The following is a 12,227-nucleotide window of genomic DNA, read 5'->3' as shown; positions in this document are numbered from 1 at the left end:
GTCCTGCTCCTTATAACAAGAGGAAATATAGACAGAGATACATTCAGAGGGAAGACAAGATAGAGAACAATCAGTATTCACAAGGAATGGTGCAGACAGACATGGTCCTGCTTTTAGAGAACATTTCATCTATGTTGAAAGAAAAACAAATAAGCCAATTGTGTGATGAGACAGGGGAAGTAAGCAAGGTGATAGGAAATAATATTGATGGAAGCCTAATTAGCTCTAGAAAAACAGACACTACTTCTGATACTCCAGTGGAGCAGTGTGATTTTATTAATCTGAAAAATATATGCTTAAGTAGACATAGAAATGTTCACTATATTCCTCCAAAGAAAGATGGAATTTATCCACCCCCTTGAATTGTGGCTGACTTTCTGGCTTGTTCTGACCAATGGTCGGGAGAAATTGATGTTATGCTAATTCTGAGCCATGAAGTTTTTGGCTTCAATACTTGTTTCCCATGTGATCAAACCCAGATGGGAATAACCAGTTAAAGGACCACAGACCACATGGAAAAGAACATAAATGTTCCACCTGACAGCCAGCAAACCCAAGAAACTCTGTTCCCATCAGACTGGGAATTGAATCCAGGACTCATAAGTGAGTTCAACCCAAACAATAAAAAGAGCTATGAGGCTAAGTCCAGCCCAAACTGCTAATCATGAGCTGAGTAAGCAGCTATTTGTTTAGCCTCAAATTTCAATTTTTGGGGTATTCTGCTGCTGCTGCTGCCAAGTCGCTTCGGTCATGTCTGACTCTGTGTGACCCCATAGATGGAAGCCCACGTCCCTGGGATTCTCCAGGCAAGAACACTGGAGTGGGTTGCCATTTCCTTCTCCAATGCATGAAAGTGAAAAGTGAAAGTGAAGTCGCTCAGTTGTGACCAACTCTTAGAGACCCCATGGACTGCAGCCCACCAGGCTCCTCCGCCCATGGGATTTTCCAGGCAAGAGTACTGGAGTGGGGTGCCATTTGGGGTATTCTATTATGTCAAAAAGCTAACTCATAACATTTCCACAACATAAAAGAGAAGCCTTAAATGAATACAGTGTGACTTTTAAAATTTTTAACTGAAATATATTTGACATATAGCATTTGTGTACATTTAAGGAGTACGGCAAGGCTGTATATTGTCACCCTGCTTATGTAACTTATATGCAGAGTACATCATGAGGAACACTGGGCTGGAAGAAGCAGAAGCTGGAATCAAGATTGCCGGGAGAAATATCAATAACCTCAGATATGCAGATGACACCACCCTTATGAAAGAAAGTGAAGAGGAACTCAAAAGCCTCTTGATGAAAGTGAAAGAGGAGAGTGAAAAAGTTGGCTTGAAGCTCAACATTCAGATAACTAAGATCATGGCATCTGGTCCCATCACTCTATGGGAAATAGATGGGGAAACAGTGGAAACAGTGTCAGACTTTATTTTGGGGGGCTCCAAAATCACTGCAGATGCCGATTGCAGCCATGAAATTAAAAGACGCTTACTCCTTGGAAGGAAAGTTATAACCAACCTGCTAAGTTGCTAAGTCACTTCAGTCGTGTCCGACTCCGTGCGACCCCACAGACGGAAGCCCACCAGGCTCCCCCGTCCCTGGGACTCTCCAGGCAAGAACACTGGAGTGGGTTGCCATTTCCTTCTCCAATAACCAACCTAGATAGCATATTAAAAAGCAGAGACATTGCCAACCAAGGTCCGTCTAGTCAAGGCTATGGTTTTTCCCGTGGTCATGTATGGATGTGAGAGTTGGACTGAAAAAAGCTGAGCGCCGAAGAATTGATGCTTTTGAACTATGGTGCTGGAGAAGACTCTTGAGAGTCCCTTGAACTGCAAGGAGATCCAACCAGTCCATTCTAAAGGAGATCAGTCCTGGGTGTTCACAGGAAGGACTAATGCTAAAGCTGAAACTGCAATACTTTGGCCACCTCATGCGAAGAGTTGACTCACTGGAAAAGACTCTGATGCTGAGAGGGATTGGGGGTAGGAGGAAAAGGGGACAATAGAGAATGAGATGGCTGGATGGCATCACCGACTCGATGGACACAACTTTGAGTGAACTCCGGGAGTTGGTGATAGACAGGGAGGCCTGGCGTGCTGTGATTCATGGGGTCGCAAAGAGTCAGACACAACTGAGCAACTGAACTGAACTGAAGGTGTACTGAACTGATCTGACATTTATAGAGTGTAACATGATTGCCGTCGTAGTGATCATTAGCACTTCTATAACATCAGGTAATTATCATTTCTTTTTTGTGGTGGAGATAAACTCCAATATTTTTTATATTTTTTCTCTAATTCTCAAAAAAGTAGTACATGAAGTTGTAAGATTATCAATCAGCTTTATACACGGTATGGGCAAAACAGAGATTATGGCTGTTATATCTAACTTTCTAACAAAAAAGCCTCTTTTGATTCAATATATTTCTCAAGAGGCATCATGAAGATAACATAACTTCATCTGATGGATTTTTTTATATTGCCTCGAAAGGTTTCTCAAGAAGAGTCTGTGCAGCATTGCATTTTTGCAACCCTCACATGAAGCAGTAAATATTTTCTTTTTTTTTTTTTAGGAATTTGAATTAACAGCTTTAACTACTTGGCAGAGAATCTAGTAGAGTATGAAATTTGAAACAAAACAGGTGAAAAAGGATATGAGTAAATCTCAGTCAAAAGACGGAGAAGGCAATGGCACCCCACTCCAGTACTCTTGCCTAGAAAATCCCATGGACGGAGGAGCCTGGTAGGCTGCAGTCCGTGGGGTCGCTACCAGTCAGACGTGACTGAGCGACTTCACTTTCACTTTTCACTTTCACACATTGGAGAAGGAAATGGCAACCCACTCCAGTGTTCTTGCCTGGAGAAACCCAGGGACTGTGGGGCCTGGTGGGCTTCCGTCTATGGGGTCACACAGAGTCGGACACGACTGAAGTGACTTAGCAGCAGCAGCAGCATTCAAAAGAAGATGTGAGAATTCCTATTTCATGTCTAGATGTGTGATTTCAGACAGTTGTTTTCCCTGAACCTCAGTTTCCTCATCTTTAAATTCAAATATTAATACTATATCTGAATAAAGTTCTTTTAGGATTAAATGAAATGATATACATGAATGCTTAACAAAATGTCTTATATACTGACAATTATTTCCGAAGAATAATCACAGCACTGATCATGAATAATGTCATTGTAAAAAGTGGTAAAATAGGATTAGTAGTCTAGTGTGTATTTAGGCAAAGCTGCCAAAAAATAATACAAAGAGTAGATGTATATGCATTTTTTCTATATTAAAGCATAACTCCTTAATTTTAGTGAGGTAATACTTCAGAAATATTGATATTGCATTAGAACTCAGTGATAAAGGGTTCTATTGTCAGATTTGCTAGTGCCTTAGTGGCCTTGGGATTGTCTTGTTAATTTTATGACCAAGACTTAATCTTCTTTCCTATAGCATGAAGCAGTTAGGTAGTTGTTAGAAATATTAAAGTTCTTTTCAGAGCTAACATTCTGTGAATCTGGTCAACTTTGAAGTTAGTATTCAGAAAGAATACCAGTCATCTTAGTTTGTATTCAGAAGAGAGGAATAAAAAGGAATGCATGATTTAAAGGGACTAAGGTGCCTCCCTCTGACATTGTCAGCCCCATTGGCTCTGGTTTGGTTCAGATGTTCCTTGATGTATAGCCAAGGCAATATCGGAACTCTAAGAAAGAAACTGCAGATTTTCCTGAGTGCCCCAGTTATTTCCAAATCTATTATAAGAAGAGAAATAAAGCATGAAAATGGTCAACTTCTCCATGGTTCTCAAATAGAAAAATGTGGAAGCTTTCGAAAGGCCCCAGGCTCTTCTGTTCCACAGATTGCATTCTGCAAGATAATGTAGCATCAACAGAATGAGTGGGTGGGGGTGGTGTGGAGGCTGAAGGGCAGTGCCAGCAGTACTCCTATAATCTGCTGCCAAGAGATCTGCATAAGGGGATCTTCTTCTAGCCCCGGGCAGTTTCTGAACTGAAGTTCTGTCCAACTGGTAATAAGGACTTCGATGGAGATGGACTAAGCGTGCAAGAATTCAAAAAGCAACCCTCTGTCTGTGACCTCCTCTCCTCTGGACAAGTACATCATGTTCTTACACACAGTCCACAGGTAGACTAGCAGGATGATGGTGTCTTCCTGAAGGACTCAGAAGTGATTTAAAAAATCTGCCTTCTGTGTGTGTGTGTGTGTGTAAAACCTGCATACTCAACAAATTTCCATTTTTATTTGGGCATATTATACACACATGCACACTCACATAAATTGGTGAGACAATGATTACGAATTGGTAATAACAATAAAAAAAATGTTACTCTATTGCAAAAAAAAAAAAAAAAGTATAAAAACTTACTATTTAGGCTGTATCACAGATTCTAACTGCCCAGCTAAAGAAGGTGACATTGTAAAGACTTGAATGGCACATATACAAGTAGAGATGGTTGGGAATCACATAATGCTCAAGAGGGAGTCTTTGTTACCAACAATGTTGCATAGTCATGGATTTTAGCTGTAGTTCCACTTCTTTTAATGGATATATTCTTTACAATACTCTTAGGTTTGTCAGTCATTTGCTCTTTCTTGTGTGGTTACCATTTCTGATGTTACTTTGTTCTGCTCCATTCCTCTGTTATCTCACTTTTCCCTATAAGTGACAATAATAGTGATAGGTAAGACCTGTGTCTCCATTAAGTGGGTCTATATCTTCTAAATTTTCAGAATCACTGTTTTAGCAATATATTTAAGCTCAATTCCCTTCTTCAAGACTATGTGTCTTTCACAATGTCACTGTGAAAGACAGTGAGGAAAATATTTTCCTGATATTCTATGTGGGTCATTCTTGAAATGTAACTGTTTTTTGGTTACATTATATTATAGAATTCTTTGGATTGGTGGTTGCTTCAGTTACTACTGCTGCATAACAAAGTTCCTTAAACTTAGTGGCATAAACAGGAATCATTTTGCTCATAGATTCTCATGGATTGAAGACTTCAGAAAGGGTGCATCAGAGTTTCTGTCTCTCTTCCTGATAGCTGGAGCCTCAACTGAAAAAATCCAACAGTTAAGAATGACAACACACATCATGGGGCCACTGAAATTATCTGAAGGCTCATTTATTCACAATTCTATAGATTACTCTCTGTGTTTTCATCTCTAGGTTATAATTGTCTCTTCTGTAAAAATATGTGGGTAATTTTAGTATGTAATTCATAGGTCTGTTGTAAATGTTATATTTTATGTGGGTAGGTAGGTATGTGTATGTGTGTTTCATTCTGCAAATTTGTTTGAACAAGTAGACAGTTTATTTTATTCACTTACATAACCATTAAATATCTCGGCATGTAGAAGGTGTCCTTCGAATATTTCATGTGAAAGAAGGCATATAAAGTTCTTATTAAAATTTTCCACTATAAAATAAAAGCTCTGTATATATTTTATATGAAAAAATTATTTCTTAGGCTACATTCATTAAGCATAATGGTTTTGAGCACTGGCACTGAAAACAATCTATCTAAATTCTTAGCTCTACTACTTACAGAGAATAAGCCTGGCCTCAGTTTATTTGTAAAATAGTAATGGTGAAAAAGAATAGTTCCCAAGTTAAAGGGCTTTTGTGAGGTATAAATGCACCCAGCAAGTTGGCAATGACCACTAGACCAGATTGAAACCATCTCTAAATGTCCTGGGTGTCCTTGTATTGTGGATCAGGGATCAGGAAAAGGGATTCTACGTGAAAAGAACCAAATTCTGGGAGCATAAGAGAGTAAGGAAGATAAGGCTGTACTAGTGCCTAGAAGAATATAAATGATTAAAAACATTTAAACACATGTTAAAAATACTCATTTATCTCTTCTTCGTGCACATTGCTCTTAAATTCTTCCATTGTATTACTAAGAGAATCTTTTGAAGACTCGCCTCTCCCAACTCTGCTCTCAGAAATGAAAAAGAGATTTTTCAAGTGTTTAAAGAGGAAATGCCCTCCACACTTCTTCCCTTTCACTCCTACATTAAACATGTCAGGATAAGAAGAAAACCCCAGGAAATGAAAACCCAAGAAGAACTGAACTGGAGGTAAACAGGTCAGCTACTAACCCTCATTTGAAAATTCTCTTTTCAGTGTTAACCTTGAAAATTCTGAATTCTTTTAAGCTAGATACAATTTCTGTCTCAATCTGTACACTGAAGTCACACCTCTCACATTTCTATCATCCCTATAAAAACTCTGATTTCCATAACGTAGTCAATTTTGGAGATTGAGTTTAGATAGAGGCATAAAGTAATCTAATTAAACTAATTGAAAATAAGATAGAAAAATCTTAACCTTCCCAGAGATATTTCAATTTTAAATGAGGTGGTTTATTAATAGCAATGAAACTACAGTTGATGAAATGCCAGGCTGGGTAACATAAGAAAAATGGAGCACTAGCATTTATTGAGAGTCCACTATGTACCCAATACTTTGTGTATGCTTTTCATTTCAAAGACGTTTTCTAAAGGCCCAGAGAAATGAAAACATTTGTGTAAGTCACACAGTTAATACAGCAACACACTTAGAATGAAACCGTCATTTGAACAAATGATTAATTTGCTACCAAGTATCAATAGCCCCCCCTCCCCCCACCCCCCCACCCCCCCAACCCCCGCCTCGCTCAATACTGTTTGACTTTTTGTGACCCTGTGGACTATAGCCCAGCAGGCTCCTCTGTCCATAGAATCCTCCAGGCAAGAATACTCCTGACCCAGGGATTGAATCCTCATATCCTGTGTCTCCTTCATTGCAGGCAGGTTTTTTGTTTTGTTTTGTTACCACTTGAACCATCTGGGAGTCCCTGATAGCACCAGCTACTGGCTCTTAGCCTGGGCCTCATGATAATGAACTGGAACAATGTCAAGTAAAGAGTATGGGCCTCCCCAGTGGCTCAGTGATAAAGAATATGCCTTGCAATGCAGGAAATGTAGGGGACTGAGGATCGATCCCTGAGTTGGGAAGATCCCCTGAAGGAGGAAATGGCAACCTGCTCCAGCATCCTTGACTGGAGAATCCCATGGACAGAGGAGCCTGGTTGTTTACAGTTCATAGTATCGCAGAGTCGGACACAACTGAAGTGATTAAGCATGCATGCATGCATGCAAAGATGAGTATATCTCAAATCATTATATGAGAAAATATTTTAACTGATAGAGGCGTAATACCAGTTTCATAAATGTGAGATGTATAGAATTTTTAATCATGTGAGTATGCTTAAGACTGAACCATTTCCACTGGTTCATAGAACAACTTCCATGTTCTTGTTCTTTTAGTTATGAGTCGGTCTCCTTCTATTTTGGGGGGTGGGGAAGGGGGAGGGCAAGTTCCTAATGTTCCTTCAAAGATAGTGACTAGTATATGTATCTTATCTCTGGAAACCTGTTGCCACAGTCATATTCCATAATTACGTGGCAGAACGTGCGTGGTAATATTCATTCTCAGGATTTTCAGAGATATCTTTGTATTACCGCCTTTGTTGCTATGGAAATAATTTCTTAAGTTATCAACATTTCTCTTTGTGCTTCTTGGAATCCAAATATATTTCCACTGACAGCCTCCTTCAGCATAAAAATGTGATTTCTGCAACCACAATGCTTTTCCACATTTCCAATATGTGACAGTCAAATACCTGGACACACAATTGTATAAAGATACTATAGAATGTTTAGCTTCATGTCATCTGATAGACATTTATTTTCTGGTTATCAGAGAATCTTTCATTTTGATTCCAAATAATGTGGCATCCAGTGTTAGGAGCCAAATAAAAAATAAAGTTCTTTCCTGAAGAATGTTTTGTCGTTAAGAACAAGGTCTTTCAGATAACTTCTCTGACAAGGAGAAGTCAAGAAAGCTCAATAGTATATTAAATAATCATAGGTATTCTGTTTAAAAAAAGGTACTATATAATAACAATCATTATTAAGATACCAAACTGAAAGTTTTCATTTATCTTTCACTCAATCAATACAATATGAAAATTTCTGGAAAACACTATGTTCTTGAGCTTCCAAGGTCTTTAAGAAAGTGCGCAGCCCTTTGCAGAATGTGAGATCCATAGCTAATATATTGTGCTTCTGGTGTTTGGTATGTCCTTAAAAGGAAATCTCATTAACATTTGCCACATCTAAGGCAATGCTCGACACACTCGGTTCTCTTTCCTATGGACTTGTTTACTTTGTGATCACAGCTGTAAAACTACAACATTGCTTCACTGATCTTCTGCATCAATGTGGTGAAATTCCACTGGATGGGGCAATGTCAAAAGACAATGTATACAGTACTGAACTCAATTTCAGACGCGGTGAAAAAATGAAAAAGAAAGTGAAGTCGCTCAGTCGTGTCCGACTCTTTTCTACCCCGTGGACTGTATAGCCTATCAGGCTCCTTCATCCACGGGATTCTCCAGGCAAGAATACTGGAGTGGGTTGCCATTTCCTTCAGACGCGGTACTTTTCGCCAGTTTACAGAAGGCAAAGGAAAATAAAACTTGTTCCTTTGGGAGGTTTCTCTTCATCACTCAGTGTTCATGTTCAACATTATTCCAATGTTCAATGAATAAGCTATTTTTGCCTCCCAAATAACCTATTTCATTACATTTATTATTATTTCTACTTGGGGAGAGGTCTTGCCATTTTATGCATCTGAAGTCCCATAGGTACATTTTTCAGACTCGAAATCTTAAATGTAACAAATCATCCTTCAGCGGCATCCACGTGTCAGCATCTGTGTTTATCACCTGGAATCTGTGCTTTCTATGCCATCTACTCTCAAAGAGAATTTCTCAAACACCTGTCTTGTTTTTATTGATTTTATGGAACTCAAGGGAGAAACCAAGTATTGCTTTGTGTGGCTTCCACGAGAAATTAATTTAGGGTATTGCTCAGAGCAAAGAGACCCAGGCAGCTGAATTTTTCAATTTAGTTGTATTTTTTCTGGGGTTTATCATTTTTAAATTTTCTTATGGAAGCTTTTTTTTTCCAGTAGAGTTACTTGATCTACCTAAAGACGTCAAATTCTAAAACACAATTCTTCTCTGACTCCTTATCAATAGAAGAGGACCATATTATCTGTCTTGATAGTGAGATTGAGTCAAACATAAAGATCTTCCCCCTTGGACTAACATCATATTGATTGATTGGTTGGTTCAATTCTATTAAAATCACCCAAGCAGTCAAATGTCTAAAGACACAAAGACATGGGTAATTCTAAAACTCTGACATCTGTAATAACAGCCTATTGAATTTAAAAGTGAAACTCTATAGAAACCTAAAGACTGATATATTCTCAAGATAATAACATCAATTATCTAATGAATTACATTTGTTAGAATAGGCATTTCTTGATTGTTCTTTATATAGCTGCTAATAAATGACTACAAAGGTCATCCCACATGATGATAGCTGTCTAACAAGAAAGCTGAGGTGAGATTGTCATACTGTTGAGTAAGAAAGGAGATTGGTGTCTATCTGTTGTTAGTGCTATTAAGTCTGGATATTCCCTTTAACTAAGAGCACTAAAAGTCTTATACCTTCTCGCTTCTTGAATATTCACTGAAAATCTCATGCTATAATGTGACTTCTAAATTCTTTACAGTATAGATGTTTCAATTTTAAAAAATTTTGTCATTATTTTGAATGACTGATTGGAAGGTAAAAATATATACTAATGAACAATAATGCATGGAAATTACTTTTCTAACTTTTCATTGTGTTCAGTTGTATTTTTGACATAGAATGACATTAATGAAAAAATAGAGCAAGAAAAAGTTTAGATTTTGGAAAGCAGTATAATTTTACCTCCACATTTCTAAGATTTCTCTTTTTTTTTTTCCTATCATATACTCTGAAAGCTATTCTGTCTGTGATTTACTCAAAATTATACATCATTTGAAGTGACTTTCATTCAAGCATCTTAAATACAGCCCTCTAGGGTACTCTTTCTACCCACTGTCAGAAGCTTTCTCTATCTCCTTTATACTTTAATAAAACTTTATTACAGAAAAGCTCTGAGCGATCAAGCCTCGTCTCTGGCCCCAGATTGAATTCTTCTCCTCTGGAGGCCAAGAATTCTGGCATCTTTGCTTGATTCAGCAACAACCTTTCACATGCATTGGAGAAGGAAATGGCAACCCACTCCAGTGTTCTTGCCTGGAGAATCCCAGGGATGGGGGAGCCTGGTGGGCTGCCGTCTATGGGGTTGCACGGAGTTGGACACGTCTGAAGCGACTTAGCAGCAGCAGCAGCAGCACGCCAATGAAAATATCAGATAATGTATATCTAGTTTCATTTAAATACTTTTTCAGCTATTCTTTTATATTTAATGACTTTTGTATATACAATGGAAATCAATGAAGTGACTTTAATTGACTATATTTATTGTAAGTATTACTTCCTTTCCTTTCTTTGTGTCCAGCCCTGTTAGCTGGACAGAATAGAGTGGGATCTATGAACAAATAGAAAAAGAATAAATTATAAATAAATCTTAGAGGAAAAAACACTGTTTGCTTCTGTTTATGCCTTCGAACAAAGAATAGTCAATATTTTTGAGCACTATTTTTGTGCCATGTACTTTCTGAAGTACTTTATAGTATTCATAAAAAAGAGTCCATTATATAGACACACATCTCATATCAATATCTATCTACCCATCTATCGTCCATCCATCAAAGTCTCCACCAGGATGTCTCTATCTGTATTCGCATATTGGATATTGTTTATTGGATACATCCTATCTATCTACCTGAGACAATCTAATCTTGCCAAAGAGTTATGACTATTAGAGATTTTACATTTTGAACAATTGACTCAGAGAAGTAGGGAGGTTGAAACTTCACTCTGACAGTGGTGATTGTTGTTTAGTCGCTAAGTCGTGTCTGACTTTTTGAGATCCTGTGGACTGCAACACACCAGGCTTCCCTGTCCTTCACTATCTCCAAAAGTTTGCTCAAACTCATGTCCCTTGAGTCAATGATGCCATCCAACCACCTCATTCTCTGTTGCCCCCTTCTCCTCCTGCCCACAATCTGACACTGACATCCATCACGAATGACGTTAGTGGCAATAGAGTGCCCATTCTGTTGACATAGAAGCAGATACTCTTTTATAACATTTGTATTGGTACAAAATATATGGTAACAAGAAAGCTTCTATGGTGCAGTGTGTTTTTTTTCTAGACTTCCTTGTCTCCTTATCTCCCTGTTTTTTTTTTTTTTAATCTCCCTGTTTTTTCTTTTTTTTCTTTTATTTAACTCTCATTTGTCAGATGTCCAAGCAATTTTATGAGTACTTGCTATTATTCAAACAAGTATCTTTTCTTCTTGAGTTAATCAGTTAAATGCTGTAGTCTGCAATCAAGAACCTGAATGGCACTATGGATTGGGCTTGGGAGTGAGTTGTAGCAACATGGTCCAGAAGAATTAAGAACTTGGAAGACAATGAACATCCTATACCTATCTGTACATATTCAGGAATAGGATTATGGAAACCTATGGCACACAGAGGAGAAACTACTAGTTAATGTTTTAATATGTTAGAAGAAAGGCAAAGTTGGAGTAATTGAGCTACTTATAATGGAAAATAATATGAAAGGCATGAGAAATTAAACAAATCGTATATGTAATAGCTACATCTAAGAGTATAGACAACTTAAATAAGAGTATTGCAATCATGGATCCTTAAATGCTTGGGTCAAGTCACACACTGAAACCCAGGCAGAGTGTATGTACATGGTAAAAACCCTTTCATAACGTAGAAGCACAGGGTTGGAGGAAATAGAGAGAAAAAATAGAAACTCGATGACATAAATCAAAGGAAGATCTATGACCCACCTCCTAGAATAATGGACATGAAAACAAAAGTAAACAAGTGGGACCTGATTAAACTTGAAAGTTTTTGCACAGCAAACGAAACTATAAGGAAGATAAAAAAACAACTCTCAGAATAGGAGAAAATAATAGCAAATTAAACAACTGACAAAGGATTAATTTCCAAAATATACAAGCAGCTTATATAACTCAATACCAGAAAAACAAACAAACCAATCAAAAACTGGGAAAAAGACCTAAACAGACATTTCTCCAAAGAAGACATACAGATGGCTAACAAACACATGAAAAGATGCTCAACATTGCTCATTATTAGAGAAATGCAAATCAAAACCACAGTGAGATA

This window comes from Moschus berezovskii, chromosome 14, assembly GCF_049115385.1.
Source record: "Moschus berezovskii isolate FMDL1 chromosome 14, NW_MosBer_1.0, whole genome shotgun sequence".
Taxonomy (NCBI): Eukaryota; Metazoa; Chordata; class Mammalia; order Artiodactyla; family Moschidae; genus Moschus; species Moschus berezovskii.
The sequence above is the reverse complement of the archived record's forward strand: the minus strand, read 5'-3'. Positions refer to the sequence as shown.